General features: G+C 40.9%; 1 protein-coding gene across 2 annotated transcripts in view; it reads left to right on the forward strand.

The window, feature by feature from the left end:
• Positions 1 to 8702: 8702 nt before the first annotated feature.
• The window catches only part of LOC136130536 (cyclic AMP-dependent transcription factor ATF-7), an 86425-nt gene continuing 78807 nt past the window's right edge, over positions 8703 to 16320 (forward strand). The window contains exon 1 of one of the 2 annotated variants that reach the window (XM_065887001.1): positions 8703 to 8823. The gene's annotated coding sequence lies outside the window, so the exon portion shown is untranslated. The remainder of the gene's footprint in view (positions 8824 to 16320) is intronic. The other variant, XM_065887003.1, reaches the window with a different exon arrangement.

The raw sequence follows: 16320 nt of genomic DNA on the forward strand, positions 1-16320 counted from the left end.
TTGAGGCTCTGCATAAGCAGGAAGTGAAGCCTAAGGCAGAGTTGCGAACTGCCTGGCTGAGTGTTGAAGACATACCCCAATATGAATTCAGAGTCCCTTGGCAAAGACATGTTGGTTCCAGGCATTTAAGAAAATCTCTGTCAACTAATTACCTGACTGCTAGGCTAACTCTGCAGAGATCTCAGAGGATACATGACAAAGAATACAGAATGTGTAGAATTATTTCAGAAAAGCCACCACCAACATGAAACAGCATCAAAAGAGACCTCGGGTGAGGGGAAGAATCTGATTTTTATTGTTGCCACATTATACTATTATAAATGTCCAGTTTTCAACATAAAATTATGAGATATTCAAAGAAACAAGAAAATACAGGGCTTCCCTGGTGGCGCAGTGCTTGAGAGTCCGCCTGCTGATGCAGGGGACATGAGTTCGTGCCCCAGTCCGGGAAGATCCCACATGCCACGGAGTGGCTGGGCCCGTGAGCCATGGCTGCTGAGCCTGCGCGTCTGGAGCCTGTGTTCCGTCCGCAATGGGAGAGGCCACATCAGTGAGAGGCCTGCGTACCACAAAAAAAAAAAAAAAAAGGAAAGAAAATACAGATCATACAAATAAAAAATGTAGTCAATAGAAACTGTCTTTGAGAAAGATCAGATAATGGACTTATTAGACAAAGGCTTTCAATCAGCCGTTTTAAATATATTCAAAAAACAAATAAAGAACATGTGATACACACACACACACACACAGCAGAACACTACTCAGCCTTAAAAAAGATGAAATCTAACAAATGCAACAACACGAATGAACCTTGAGGGTATTATGCTAAGTAAAATAAGACAGATGGTGAAAAACAAATACCATATGATTTCACTCATATGTGGAATATAAAAAACAAAACAAAAAAATAAATGAACAAAACAAACATATAGATACAGAGAACAGAGTAGTGGTTAATAGAGGTGGAGGTGGGGGGGAGGGAGGGCAAAATGGGTAAAGGGGGTCAACTCTATGGTGACAGTTGGAAACTAAACTTTTGGTGGTGAGCACGCCGTAGTGTATAAAGAAGTCAAAATATAATGTTGTACACATGAAACTTATATAATGTTATAAACCAATGTTACCTCAATTAAAAATAGATAAATAAAATATATTCAAAAAACTAAAAGAAACCATGTGTATAGAACTAAATGAAAGAGAATGTCTGACCAAATAGAGAATATCAATGAAAACATAGAAATTATTTTTTAAAGAGCCAAATAGAAATTCTGGTATTTAAAAATGCAACAATGAAAATGAAAAATTCACTGGAAGGGCTCAACAGCAGATTTGAGCAAACAGAAGAGAGAAACAGTGAATTTGAAGGCAGGTCAATTGAAATGATTCAGTCTGAGGAATAATAAAAGAGAATGAAGAAAAATGACCTGTGATATGCTAACAAGTGTACCACAGGAGGAGAGAAGAGGAAAGTTACAGAAAAAATATTTGAAGAGATGATGACCAAAAACTTCCCAAATTTGATGAAAAATCTTAATCTACAAATCCAAGAATTCAACAGACTCCAAGAAGAAGTTCAAAGAGATCCATACTTACACATATCATAACCACATTGTCAAAAGACAAAAATTAAGAGTGAATCTTTTAAAAATATATTTATTGGGCTTCCCTGGTGGCGCAGTGGTTGAGAGTCCGCCTGCCGGTGCAGGGGACGCGGGTTCGTGCCCCGGTCTGGGAAGATCCCACATGCACAGAGCGGCTGGGCCCGTGAGCCGTGGCCGCTGAGCCTGGGCATCTGGAGCCTGTGCTCCGCAACGGGAGAGGCCACAACAGTGAGAGGCCTGCATACCGCAAAAAAAAAATATATATAAATATATATATATATATATTTATTTATTTGGCTGCATCAGGTCTTAGTTGCGGCATGTGGGATCTTTTCATTGCGGTGCGTGGGCTCAGTAGTTGTGGCATGAGGGCTCTCTAGTTGTGGTGCTCAGGCTCTAGAACACGTGGGCTTAGTTGCCCCACAGCATGTTGGGTCTTAGTTCCCTAACCAGGGGTTGAACACGCATCCTCTGTATTGGAAGGCCGATTCTTAACCACTGGACCACCAGAGAAGTCCCTAAGAGTGAATCTTAAGGGACTTCCCTGGTGGTCCAGTGGGTAAGACTCCACGCTCCCAATGCAGGCAGCTCAGGTTCAATCCCTGGTCAGGGGACTAGATCCCTCATGCATACCACAACTAAGAGTTCGCATGCTGAAACTAAGAAGTCCGCATGCCACAACTAAGAAGTCTGAATGCCGCAACAAAAAAGCTCGCATGCCACAACTATGAGCCTGCATGCCGCAAGTAAAAGATGCTGCATGCCACCACTAAAGATCCCGTGTGCCTCAACTAAGACCTGGCGTGGCCAAAGTAAGTAAGTAAATAAATAAATATTAAAAAATAAAAAGGAGTGAATCTTGAAAGCAGCAAGAGAGGAGTGACTTACCACACACAAGGGATCCTCAATACAATTTCTCATCAGAAAACACAGAAGCCAGAGGTAGCAGTGGGACATGTTCAAAATACTAGAAGAAAAAGACTGTCAAACAAAAATTTTATAGCCGGCAAAGCTATCCTTCAAAAAATTGAATGAGAAATTGACATACCCAAATAAACAAAAATGAGAATTCATCACTAGCATGCCTGTCCTACAAGAAATACTAAAGGAAGTCCTTTAGACTGAAGTGAAAAGTCACTAGACAGTAACTCTGATCCACATGAAGAAATAAAGAGTACCAATAAAGGTAACTACATAGGTAACTATAATGTAAAAGATGGTATAAATGTAATTTTTGTTTGTAACTCTTTCTCTCCTATAGTATTTGAAAGATAATTGTGTAAAACAATCATCATAAATCTATTCTGATGGTCATACTGACTCCAGGGGTGAAAAGCTGGAAGAAGGACCTCAGTTCTTGCCTTCTTTTAAGAAAGAATTCAGCAAAGAGATCAAGATTGTGAAAAAGATAAAAGTGTTTATTAGAAGCATAGTACATGTGGAAGAACACATGGGTGGACTTGGAGTGAATTATGCACCATAGGGGCAGCTTAGATTGCTTATATGGGGGCAGTTTTCTGGGTTTTCTCTGGCCAGTCATCTCCAAATTTGGTCCTGGTGTGCGTGCCCATCTCTCAGCCAAGATGGATTCCATCTGGTATCTTCCCCCTCCTTTTGTCCTTCCCCTAGGCTGAGGGCCTTCTCTGAGCATGTGTTGGGCCAGGAAATCTACAAGAATGCACCCAATCAGGGCACAATGCTCCCACTGGTATCCCATCTTGAAGCATCAGCAGGAGACCAGCTACAGCTGCTCAGCCTAGGGAAACCAGTTGCAGCTGTTCAGCCTGGGCCCTATCTATCTCCTACCTCCACACAATGTGGATAGATGTAATTTGTATGACAATAACAGCACAAATAGAGAATATCAATGAAAATATAGAAATTATTACAACAGCACAAAGGAGAAAGGAAATAAAGCTATGTAAGAGCAAAGCTTTTGTATGCTATTGAAATTAAGTTGGTATTCATGCAAACTAGATAGTTATAAACAAATAACCCAATTACAAAATATGTAAAGGATTTGAATAAACATTTCTCCAAAGAAGACATATAAATGGCCACTGAAGCGATGTTCAACATTACTAGGCATCAGGGAAATGTAACTCAAAACTACAATGAGGGGCTTCACTGGTGGCACAGTGGTTGAGGATCTGCCTGCTAATGCAGGGGACACGGGTTCGAGCCCTGGTCTGGGAAGATCCCACATGCCGCGGAGCAACTAGTCCCGTGAGCCACAACTACTGAGCCTGCGCGTCTGGAGCCTGTGCTCCACAACAAGAGGGGCCGCGATAGTGAGAGGCCCACACAGCACAATGAAGAGTGGCCCCCGCTTGCCACAACTAGAGAAAGCCCTTGCACAGAAATGAAGACCCAACACAGCAAAAAAAATTAATTAATTAAAAAAAAAACTACAATGAGATACCATTTCACATCCACTAGGATGGCTAGAATCAGAAGGATGGGCGATAAAAGTGTTGGTGTGAGGATGTGGAGAAATTGGGACCTTCATATATTGCTGGTAAGAGTAAAATAATGCAACTGCTTCAGAAAACAGTTTGGCAGTTTCTCAAAAAGTTAAACGTAGATCTACCATATGACTCAGCAAGTCCATTCCTCAGTATATATCATGAGAATTGAAAACAATGTCTATGTAAAAACTTGTAGGTGAGAATGTAAATTGATTCAGCCACTATGGAAAACAGTATGGAGGTTCCTTAAAAAACTAAAAATGGAACTACCATATGACCCAGAAATCCCACTGCTGGGCATATACCCAGAGAAAACCATAATTGAAAAAAACACATGAACCCCAATGTTCATAGCAGCACTATTTACATTAGCCAGGACATGGAAGCAATCTAAATGTCCACCAACAGAGGAATGGATAAAGATGTGGTACATATATACAATGGAATATTACTCAGCCATAAAAAGGAATGAAATTGGGTCATTTGTAGAGACGTGGATGGACCTAGAGAGCGTCATACAGAGTGAAGTAAGTCAGAAAGCGAAAAGCAAATATCGTATAATAATGCATATATGTGGAATCTAGAAAAATGGTATAGATATATAGCAAAGCAGAAATAGAGACACAGGGCTTCCCTGGTGGTGCAGTGGTTAAGAATCCGCCTGCCAATGCAGGGGACACGGGTTTGATCCCTGGTCCGGGAGGATCCCACATGCCGCAGAGCAACTGAGCCCGTGCACCACAACTGCTGAGCCTGTGCTCTAGAACCCACGAGCCAACAACTATTGAGCCCGCGTGCCACAACTACTGAAGCCCACACACCTAGAGCCCGTGCTCCTCAACAAGAGAAGCCGCCGCAATGAGAAGCCCATGCACAGCAACGAAGAGTGGCCCCCACTTGCCGCAACTGGAGAAAGCCCACACACAGCAATGAAGACCCAATGCAGCCAAAAATAAATAAAATAAATTTATATATAAAAAAAGAAATAGAGACACAGACATAGAGAACAAATGTATGGATACCAAGAGGGAAAGGGGTGGGATGGGAGGAATTGAGAGACTGGGATTGATACATATACATTATTGATACTATGTATAAAATAGACAACCCATGGGAACATACTGTATAGCACAGGGAACTGTACCTAATGCGCTGTGGTAACCTAAATGGGAGGGGATATCTGTATGCGTATGGCTCATTTTTTTTATGCAGTAGAGGATAACATAACATTGTAAAGCAACCATACTCGAATAAAAATTAATTTAAAAAATAAACAAAACAAAAACAAACTTGTAAATGGATGTTCAGAGTCACATTATTCATAATAGCTCAAAAGTGGGAATAACCCAAATGTCCATCAACTGATGAATGGATAAACAAAAATTGGTATATTCATTCAATAGAATATTATTCAGCCATGAAAGGAATAAAGTACTGATTGACACATGTTACAACCTGAATGAACCTTGAACATTACGGTAAGTGAAAGAAGCCACAAAAGGCCACATATATTATTCCATTTATATAAAATATCTCTAATAGGCAAATCCACAAAATCAGAAAGTAGACTTGTGGTTGCCAGGGTTTGGTGGGGGTAGATTGGGAGTGACTGCTAGTGAATATGGGGTTTCTTTGGGGGGTGATGAAGACGTTCTGGAATTAGATATTGGTGATAGTTGCATAACTTTGTGAATATACTAAAAATCACTGAATTGTACACTTTATTTTTATTTTATTTATTATTGAAGTATAGTTGATTTACACGTACACTTTAAAAAGATGAATTTGGGGAGTTCCCTAGTGGTCTAGTGGTTAGGACTCAGCGCTTTCACTGCCATGGCCCGGGTTCAATCCCTGGTCAGGGAACTGAGATCCCACAAGCCGTGCAGTGCAGCCAAAAAAAAAGAAAAAAAGATGAATTTCATGGTATGTGAATTATATCACGATAAAAAAAACACAGCTGGAACTATGAAGGTAACTTTTACTAAGATAGGGAAAATTAGGGAAGGGGCACATGTGGGCAAGAAAGGAAGAATTTGTTTTGGACATAGTAAGTTTGAAATACCAGTCAGACATCCAGGTGGATCTGTTAAGTAGGCAGCTGGAGATATGTCTGCAGTTCAGGGGAGAGATATGGATTGGAGATATACATTCGGGGAAAAAATGAATTAATGCATGTAATACACTTAGAATGGTGCCTGGAACATAGTGAGACCTATAAACATTGTCTATTATAGTAATTATTTTGCATGTATAGAGTAATAGTCAATTGGTCTAACACAATGTGTGGAATCCCTTCTTCTCTGATTTGTAATGCCACCTCTGTTATATACAAATCTCCCATATATATTGAGGTCTGTTTCTATCATTGTATTCTTTTTTTTTTTTTTTTGGTACGAGGGCCTCTCACTGTTGTGGCCTCTCCCGTTGCGGAGCACAGGCTCCGGACGTGCAGGCTCAGCGGCCATGGCTCACGGGCCCAGCCGCTCCGCGGCATGTGGGATCTTCCCAGACCGGGACACGAACCCGTGACCCCTGCATCGGCAGGCGGACTCTCAACCACTGCGCCACCAGGGAAGCCCCTCATTGTATTCTTTTAAGTAGGAATTGTTTTAGGGGAGAGTAGATTGGAAGCCAAGACTCCTCTCAACTTTTCTCAATTCACTTCACAAGAACATAAGTGATTGTATGTTTCTTTCACCTTTGTTACCTGGGGAGAAATCACCTGGATTCTTTCCACCTTTCAGAGGCTATGAGGATAGATGAGATCCTAGGCAGGAAGTTCAGAAAGCAGAGTAATAATATAAAGCTGCAAAAGGATGTTATCTGAGAGAAAAGCGATTCCATGGGTAATATTTTGAGTCAACTGTCCTTATACTTACAGTAACATTTTAAAAGGTACTTTTTTAGTTGTGATAAAAAAAACCACATAACAAGGCTTCCCTGGTGGCACAGTGGTTGAGAGTCAGCCTGCCGATGCAGGGGACACGGGTTCGTGCCCGGTCCAGGAAGATCCCACATGCCGCAGAGCGGCTGGGCCCGTGAGCCATGGCCACTGAGCCTGCGCGCCCGGAGCCTGTGCTCTGCAACGGGAGAGGCCACAACAGTGAGAGGCCTGCGTACCGCAAAAAAAAACAAAAAACAAAAAAAAACACATAACATAAAATTTACCACCTTCGTAACCATATGAGAAAATTTTAAATACAGTCTTTGCATTTGATGTTTCACCGAAAATCTTCCCAAGGCTGTCTCCTTCTCACAGTTCAAACGTTATTCCTTCAAAGGGGCCTCTCAACACCAGGAGTAAAGTTGCTTCCCTACTCTTGGTCACTTTCCGTCTCATTACCCTGCAGCACTCTTCACTAACTGAAATATATAATATTTGTGTTTATTAACTGTCTCCCTCTTCCCACTAAAACATAAATTTTACCAGAGCAGGGACCTGGGTCTGTCTACTCTTCTCCCCATGCCTAGAACAGTTCTTTGCACGTAGTATGTCCAAAGTATTTGTTAAAATACTTACTGAGTAATAAATATAGTGCCTTTTAATTCCAAAGAAGTTTCACACATATTATTTCATTTGATCATTACAACTCTGAGTAAAATGGGATTGCTGGCCTCACTGTAAAGATACTCAAAGAAAATGATAGAGTTGGGAGCTCGCTTTTCCCAATACATGCACTTCAGTTCTAGGGCTAAGGGTATTTCAAACTACTTTGCCATTAAGGAAGTGATAACTCTGGAGGACAATAGAAACAACCTACACATTTTTTTAAAAGTCGCCAGTTCCTGCGGTTGAACTTTTACCACACCCCATCCCCATATACAGACACACAGCAGAGATTACGGCCAGTGATGCTACTGTAAGAGCAAAGAAGAAAATGCAACTATTCGACTGTTTGGAACACTGAATCATCTTATGTAGCTGTCTCGGTTTTTCCCCCACTTTTTTAATTAAAAAAAAAAGTTTTTTGGCGGAGCCGCTCGTCTTGCGGGATCTTAGTTCTGGGACCAAGGAGCCAACCCGTGCCCCCTGCAGCAGAAGCGCGGAGTCCTAACCACTGGAATTCCCCCGCTTTTTTTTTTTTTTTTTTTTTGGCGGTACGCGGGCCTCTCACTGTTGTGGCCTCTCCCGTTGCAGAGCACAGGCTCCGGACGCGCAGGCTCAGCGGCCATGGCTCACGGGCCCAGCCGCTCCGTGGGATCTTCGCGGACCGGGGCACGAACCCGTGTCCCCTGCATCGGTAGGCGGACTCTCAACCACTGCGCCACCAGGGAAGACCCCCACCCCGCTCTTTTTAAATAAAGTTTTACTGAGGTACAACCTTGTCTCGTTTTTAAAGTGCGCTACTTTGAAATAATCTAATTCTCTAGTATGAGAACCGTTTGGATCTCCATTGCTACAGGCACCTGTAAGGAGTCCCTTTCTTCCTTTTTCTTTTTTTTTTTCCCTTTAAACTCCGCAGCCGAACACGTGCGACCAGCGATTAGAAACTCTTACAGCCTCCCTCCTTAGCCCTGCCCACCGAAAGTCCAGCCCCTTCTTTTTCCGGAGCCCCGCCCCTCGGCCCCTTTCCGACTCAGGCCCTGCGGATCTCGCCCTTCCTCCAACTCCTCTCCATATCTCGCGAGAAGTGAGCGCGCCTGGCCGGACGAGAGAAAAGTATCTGCTCCGCTTAGGGGGGAAAGAAGGAGCTGGAGACAGATTGTGGGACCGAGCGCGGGCGGGCGGGAGGCGACGGAGCTACCAGCGGGTGAGTCCAGATAATATTAACTAGTCCATGATCTGACGGGAGTCTCCCCATCAACTCTGGCCAGTCCCAGTGTCCCAGGCCGGGGTCTCCCCTCCCAGTGTGTGTTGGACGGGGGCGCTGAGGCGGTGGCTGGGCCCTGTCTGAGGAAGAGGGTGGGGCATGGGCCAACGCCGACCAATAAGAGAGAAGGAAGTTACGATTGGCGGCGACGAGCACTAATGGGAGGTCATCTTTACCTTGCGGAGTGCCGCCCCTCTTCTCTCCTTCCTCCCGCCTCCTTCCTTTGGGGGGAAGGCGGGGCCAGAGGCCTGAAGTGTGGGGAGAACTTGGGGGTAAGTAGCCCCGGGGGGCACAGGGCGTGGCAAGGAGAGGGGAGTTGAATCCTGAGGGAATGGAAGTCTAGTGGATCCTGTAATGGGGTGGAATGGAGAAAGGGTGGGGGTACTAAACTGGTTGAAGACCCAGAGCTTCTTCAAAGAGTGGGGTTAGAGGCTTGGCATTGGAAGAATCAGGGGTAATAGGCAGGAGGTGGGCATGAGTAGGTGAAAACATGGTATTTGGTTTCGCTGGGAAGATAGGGAGGAGTAAGTGGAAGTGAGAGCATGACATTTCGATTGAATTATAAAAAAGAGGACCAGGGACATGATATCAGAGAGAAAGTATGGATATGGAGAAAATTAAGTGAACGAGTTTAGGAAGACTTCGTAGAGGTGGGCTAGTGGCCAAGAGGTATCACTTTGGGAAGGGTATGGGGGAATCCAGAAGGGTAAGGGGAGGTGTTTGGTTAGGAGACGGCTCATATGTACAGGTGTTTAGCCTAGGTATCAGAAGAAGCCTGGGAAATGGATTTAGGGCTTTTGGTGGATATGGCACCCAGTCTGGTGACCAGCCTGCAAGAAAGTTGGGATAGGGGTAGAGAAGGAGAAAAATAGAACACTTTCATCACTTCTGCTCAGATTTCCTTTCTCTCTCTCTTCCTGTTCTGCACTTCATCTCTTCCTCAACTCAGGGATGGGGGCTTGGGACTTAAGCGGCCAAGTTGGAGCTCCATCGGGAGTTATACGTTGCTCTGAATTGCTTGTTATGTTCTGTGACTGGGGTGTTTACTACCCAGGGCACCTTCTCCCCATATCCCCGCGTTGCTGCTTTCCTAACTGTAAAAGTTTGTTTTCTACTTATCAGAGGGTGTTTTAGTATCTTTGAGGGTTGTGTCATAGTAAGTGTAGGTTTGTAGGGGTGTGCAGAGTTTTCTCCGCAAGCTCACTTGATTCCTACTTTTAAAAACTTTTCAGTAGTATAAATAATTCTTGCAGAGACATAGGTCTTTATAGGTATTCTAAGCACAGAAAAATGTACTAAACTGGTTTGTTTTGTTAAATGTGTTTCTTACCCACTCGTATTCTTGAAGAGTTGCTAAATGAATGGTTGCAGTTAGTTTTAGTTAGCTTATGTTTTTTTAAATGGTGTAAATAAAATGGGCACGTATTTCAGGAAAGTGAAAATTTTTCAGTTTCTTCCTTTGTGTTCCGATTCAGAAGCTAAAGATAAGTCATAATATTGATATCTTGGGGGCAAGGGTTGGGGAAATCAAACACAATTTGTACTTAAACATGGAGGATACTTTAAGGTAAGTGGAGACTATTGCGAAATGTAACACGTCTGTGAGAAAGGAAGCTAAAGAAAAGTTTGGCAGCTATACTAAGTAGTCTTACCAGTTCTTAATTCTGTACAAAAAAGGGACAAGTCTTTGCCCTTTGTTTGATAGTTGTGTATTATTTAATAATGAGCTAATACAGCCAATTAATTAATGACTTCTTTGCTATTGCATAGATTTGTCTTTTACATTCTTTTTCTTCTCCTCTTACTTTTGGAAGCAAAATAACATCTGAAATATACCGGTAAAGGTGTTACATGAGGAGAAACCAGAGTATGTTACTTTGTATTAACCTTTGGTATTCAGCAGCCATTTGTCCTCCTGGCCAGGAGGTTACCCCTGCAGCACATAGAGACCAATTAATTACTGACCTTTTAGCATTAATTACTTAATTGGGTTCCAGTATTTCACATTGAGAGCATTGTTATTGGATATTCAGACATTTTCACAGTTTGCCTGGCAGCAGCACAAAAAAATATCCAATGAGAGAGCAAAGTTCCTTGTTTTATTCTTCCATCCTAGAATTTGTGATGGCTTTGACTTGGGCACTATCTCAGTGTTAACACCTAGCAGAAAGCTAGAGAATGAGGAACACTGCTCATTTTAAACTTGTGGATCAAAGGTTACATCCTGTGATAGTTTCAGTGTTGTAACTCTTAAGCATTTTTGTTTACCATGGCTTTTAAATGTTAATAGAGACTGTTTTTGTATATCTCCTTTATCTTTCTTCTCCCTGCTTCCAACCCAAAATGAAATTTGTTTTTTCATCCTACTCTCAAGCTGCTGCTTTAAGTCCCTGGCTCTGCCTGAACACAGCTGCTCTGAAGTTCTCACAAGTTATTGTTTTGTACATGTCAAGAGTTAGTTTTTCTAGGCTGCAGTAGGAAGGAGTCAGTGTTACAGCAGCCTCCTCTCCACGTCTGATGAGGAGGAGCCTTTTTGGAAGGAAGTTTTAGGTGGAGCAAATAGCATTGCCATGTACATGTCTAATAAAAACAGCTCTCTTCTTGAAACTAGTTGGCAGACTGGCATACAGTTGCTTCTTATCCCTTGATAAAGGTACTGAAGTTAAGGTGCATATGTTGTTTCTTTGAGAAAAACAAACGCAGCATTCAGTTAAAAAGAAAAAGCATTATTTCTCTTTTAGAGTTCATGAAAAAAGTCTTCCATCTCTAGAAACATGTCAAATAAAACAATTTTTAAGCCTCCCATTTTGAATATTGCCTTCCCCTAATAGGCTTATTTTAGGATCAAGTATTGATATATTCATGAAGTGTGAAAATGCATCATTTTGGAATGTCTGGTGGGTGGTCTTTTAATTTCTGAATGCTGTAAGGAAGAGGTCCCTACTTCATAGATACCCTGTTCCGTTATTGGAGCTCTGCTTTTTAGAACATTCTTTACATTGTGAAACTCTTTACTCCTGCCATCTGAAGCTACAATAAATAAAGGTAATTCCTTGTCAGCATGGTAGCCCTTCAAATATTTGATGACAGTTATGTTCTGTTACGGCTTCTCTTACTGGGGTAAATATCCCACGTTCTTTCAACCATTCTTTAAGTGACATTTTTAATAAAGTTCAGTCACCTTATCAACTTAGTTGCCTGAGTTTTTAGGGTTTCTTATCTAGATCTGAATATAACATTTCAGATATAATCTGATCAATACAAAGTACAGGGGAGAGTAGGGCCTCTTTTTTCACTGCTCTCAATACCTCTGTTCTTAAAGCCTAAGATCACATTAATTTATATAATTAATTTTTAAATTTTAATTGAGGAATTTGTGTTTATCCCTGTAATTGTCATCTTGTTAGTTTTGGTTTATTGTTTTAGCTTGATAATGTTATTTAGCCTTTTATTTTAAATTTATTTTTTATTGAAGTATAGTTGAATTACAATGTGTTAATTACTGCTGTACAGCAAAGTAACTCAGTTATACATATATGTACATTCTTTTTCATATCCTTTTCCATTATGGTTTATCACAGGATTTTTAAAAATATATTTATTTACTTGGCTGCACTGGGTCTTAGTTGTGGCATGCGGGATCTTCGTTGCGGCATGCAGGATCTTTAGTTGTGGCATGTAGGATCTAGTTCCCTGACCAGGGATTGAACCCAGGCCCCCTGCTTTGGGAGCACAGAGTCTTAACCAGTGGACCACCAGGGAAGTCCCTTATCACAGGATATTGAATATATTTCCCTGTGCTATACAGTAGGACCTTGTTGTTTATCCATTCTCTATATACCAGTTTACATCTGCTTGTTATTTTTAGCCTCTTAACCATTCCTCATATCTTTCTGTCATTGATAGTTAAATTTGATAAACATGACACCTATGTTTTTGTTTTAGGTCACTGGTAAAAATATACAAGGGTGGAACAATGCTATGTAATATCAGCACACTATCATTAAGTTGATATTAATCCATTAATGAACCTTTTGGGTAAAATTCAGTTATGAATCCACCTACTGTTTTATTACCTAACCTATATTTCATATGAAGAAAGTGAAGTTAGACATGAGTTACTATTTAGCTTTCTTATGCTAGTATTTATAGATCACTGCATTACTTGCCAGTGGTTCATAAGCCATTTATTTAATAATTCATTTTATAATCTTCCTGGGAAACAATATTTCATCAGAATATAGTGTCTGGACTCTACCTTCCCTGGCCCCTGTTTTTTCTAAGTATTATTTTTTCCCCACTTCCAAGACCTCTGGTCCTGCTTTCTTTCTTTTTGTTTTTTGCGGTACGCAGGCCTCTCACTGCTGTGGCCTCTCCCGTTGCGGAGCACAGGCTCTGGACATGCAGGCTCAGCGGCCATGGCTCACGGGCCCAGCCGCTCCGCGGCCTGTGGGATCTTCCCGGACTGGGGCACGAACCCATGTCCCCTGCATCGGCAGGCGGACTCTCAACCACTGCACCACCAGGGAAGCCCTGGTCCTGTTTTCTTTAAAAAAAAAAAAAAAAAAAATTTTAGAATGATTTAATAGTGTTTCCTCATAGTTGTATGTTTTTTGTCATCAGATGAAATTCTGTTTTGGAAACTCCTTTAGGAAGAAACATCATTCCCTGAACATTTTAAGTTACATATCAAAGAATTAAACTATTGCCCAGGGCTTTCCTGGTGATATATATATATATCATTGCTATTTATAATTGTAGTTTATTGGTGTGGTGATCTAAGTTTGTCATGCTATGTGCTTAAGGTAAAATGGTGCTTACAAATAAAATAAAACATCAGAAGACATCTCTAGGGACTAAATAAAGACTTTATGTTGGCAGCCAACAACCTTCCTCTGTGTTAATTTTAGCCTGATAGTTGAATTATGTTTGAGCAATTTTAGCTGATAAATGCAGTTTTAAAGCACCTTCCTCTTTTGAGGTTTTAATTTTTACTTTCATTTTTAGAAAATTGCAAATTGTGAATGGAAATGTTTGTACATTTTCTTTTGACACATTCTCATCCATCTGAGATTGTAGTTATGAATTCTCCTGGAAAGCAGAAGGATGGACTTGATGACCCCCAAGGTCCTTTCCAATCTAAACATTCGTAAGTAGAGGCTCAGATCAAGGAACTTACTATTGAAAAATCAGGAAGAAATTGAAATGGTTCTACTGACCCAGTGGGAATGGATAAACAAAAAGTAAGGAACACAAATGATAAGAAATAATAATTCCTTTGAGCTAAACACAAAACAAATGAACAACAACAAATATTTTGCATTGGGGTCATTTTATGTCTTAAAATATTTTATCATGACATTTTCTCTTCAGAATTTCCCTGGTGGACACTGTGTTGAAAGAATGTGGTGGTTTTTTTTCTTTCTGTTAAGTCATAGTATTTTGTTTCCTTTCCTTCTCCTGTTTGTCCTTTTGTTGAGAAATGTTAAAAAAAAGAAATCTGAATAATTTTCTCGCTGCCTGTATACAGTGAAGCAAAATTCAGTTCAGTTTTGAAAGTAAACATATACTGCATAGCTTCCTTAGAGAGGAAGGATGAATGGTAAAATTCAGGAAAGGTTTTTTTTAATATATAAATTTATTTATTTTTGGCTGTGTTGGGTCTTCGTTGCTGCGTGCAGGCTTTCCCTAGTTGCGGCGAGTGGGGGCTACTCTTTATTGTGGTGCGTGGGCTTCTCATTGCGGTGGCTTCTCTTGTTGCAGAGCACGGGCTCTAGGCATGTGAGCTTCAGTAGTTGTGGCACACAGGCTCAGTAGTCTTGGCTTGCGGGCTCTAGAGTGCAGGCTCGGTAGTTGTGGCGCATGGGCTTAGTTGCTCTGCGGCACGTGGGATCTTCCCGGACCAGGGCTCAAACCCATATCCCCTGCATTGGCAGGCGGATTCTTAACCACTGTGCCACCAGGGAAGCCCAGGAAAGGTTTTATGAAAAGACAAATTTACTACCTAGTTTTTAAAACTTTGTAAGCAGACATCTAGGAAAGATTCCCAACTAAACCAAAGGTGAGCTACAACAGTAGTGTCATGAAGGAGAATAGAACTCATTACAAACTCATGACTTTGTTAGCTTCTTTTCATCTTTCGGTGAGTTTAATCCTGAATGTTCTCATATATTTGAAACCTGACTGTGCAAAAAGTTTCTCTAATTCAATACTGCATTTATCCTTAATAAATATCAATTTGTGAAAGTCTAACAAGAGCCAAGATTTAGCTTGAAAAGTTACTTTGTGAGCTTGTGGCTGGGGCCTTCATGGGAATAGTTTTGTTCTGTCATCTCCTCACCTTCTCACAAAACCCAACTTGTTTTCTTTGTGTAGAATTACTTACTAATATCTTCTTATCTGATATAGTGCCTCTTTCTGACATAGCGGACAGAGGAGATTTATGTTCTAAATTGGCCGCATTTTATTTGGGGCTTAAAATTTACCATGTAGTAGAAAAGTAAAAAATAGAGCATAACCATTCTTTTTGAAATAGGAATATGCCTGACTTTATTATAAAAACAGGATGACTAATTGAATATAACATACGATTGCTGTAAATGATTTGTGTTGGCACCAAGTTTCTGGCCAGTAATGTTTAAGCTATCAAACTTGAGTAACACCATCCTAGTTTTATTTAACATGGTTTTTCCGATATTTCTGGTACTAACATGTCTTTCGTAGCACCATTTAAATTTTTTTTTAAGTTTTGGTCAAGCATTAGTTTGCTAATATTTTACATATCTATGCTAGGGACTTTTGAAAGTCAGTGAGCATTGGAATACCCCAGGTAGGTCGCTGTGCTGCCAGTATGTGGACAGTCTTAGAAAATAGATTTTTTTCTTGAGAATTTCTAAGCATCTCCATGATTATCATTGTGGGATATTGTAGCTATTTCCTATCTGGGACCAAACTCATACTGGGGTTTAATGTTAAAGTCTATCAGGTTTGTTGTTGTTTGCAGCCTATTTAAATTAAGTCCATGAAGGTTTAAAATTTATCCTTAAAGATCAGTGTTTTGGGGTTGATTGCTATTGCTTTGCTGTTTCACTTCATCTGAAAATGAGTACACAAAAAACCAAAACACAACACTAGATTTTTGACAGCCTACCAGTTTCCAGGAATTTTTTTACTTCTAAAACCATATTGAGGCCAAACACAGATAGGTATTAGTTCTCTAGTTATTTCTAACTCAGCTTCCTGATATCACTTTAGCAAGTTGTTGCTTCTTTGTTTTTGCTTTATTAGCCTTTCTGAGAATAGCTCAGAATAGTTCCTTGAATCCTCCAAAAGCCTGGAGAGAAAGTTCTAGTCTAGTAGTTGCCTGTATGAAGCTGTTTCCATATAGGTTCTAAGCTTTGGCCATGTGTTGCCTAACTTATGATTCAGCCTAATTCT

Source organism: Phocoena phocoena, chromosome 11 (genome assembly GCF_963924675.1).
Source record: "Phocoena phocoena chromosome 11, mPhoPho1.1, whole genome shotgun sequence".
NCBI lineage: Eukaryota > Metazoa > Chordata > Mammalia > Artiodactyla > Phocoenidae > Phocoena > Phocoena phocoena.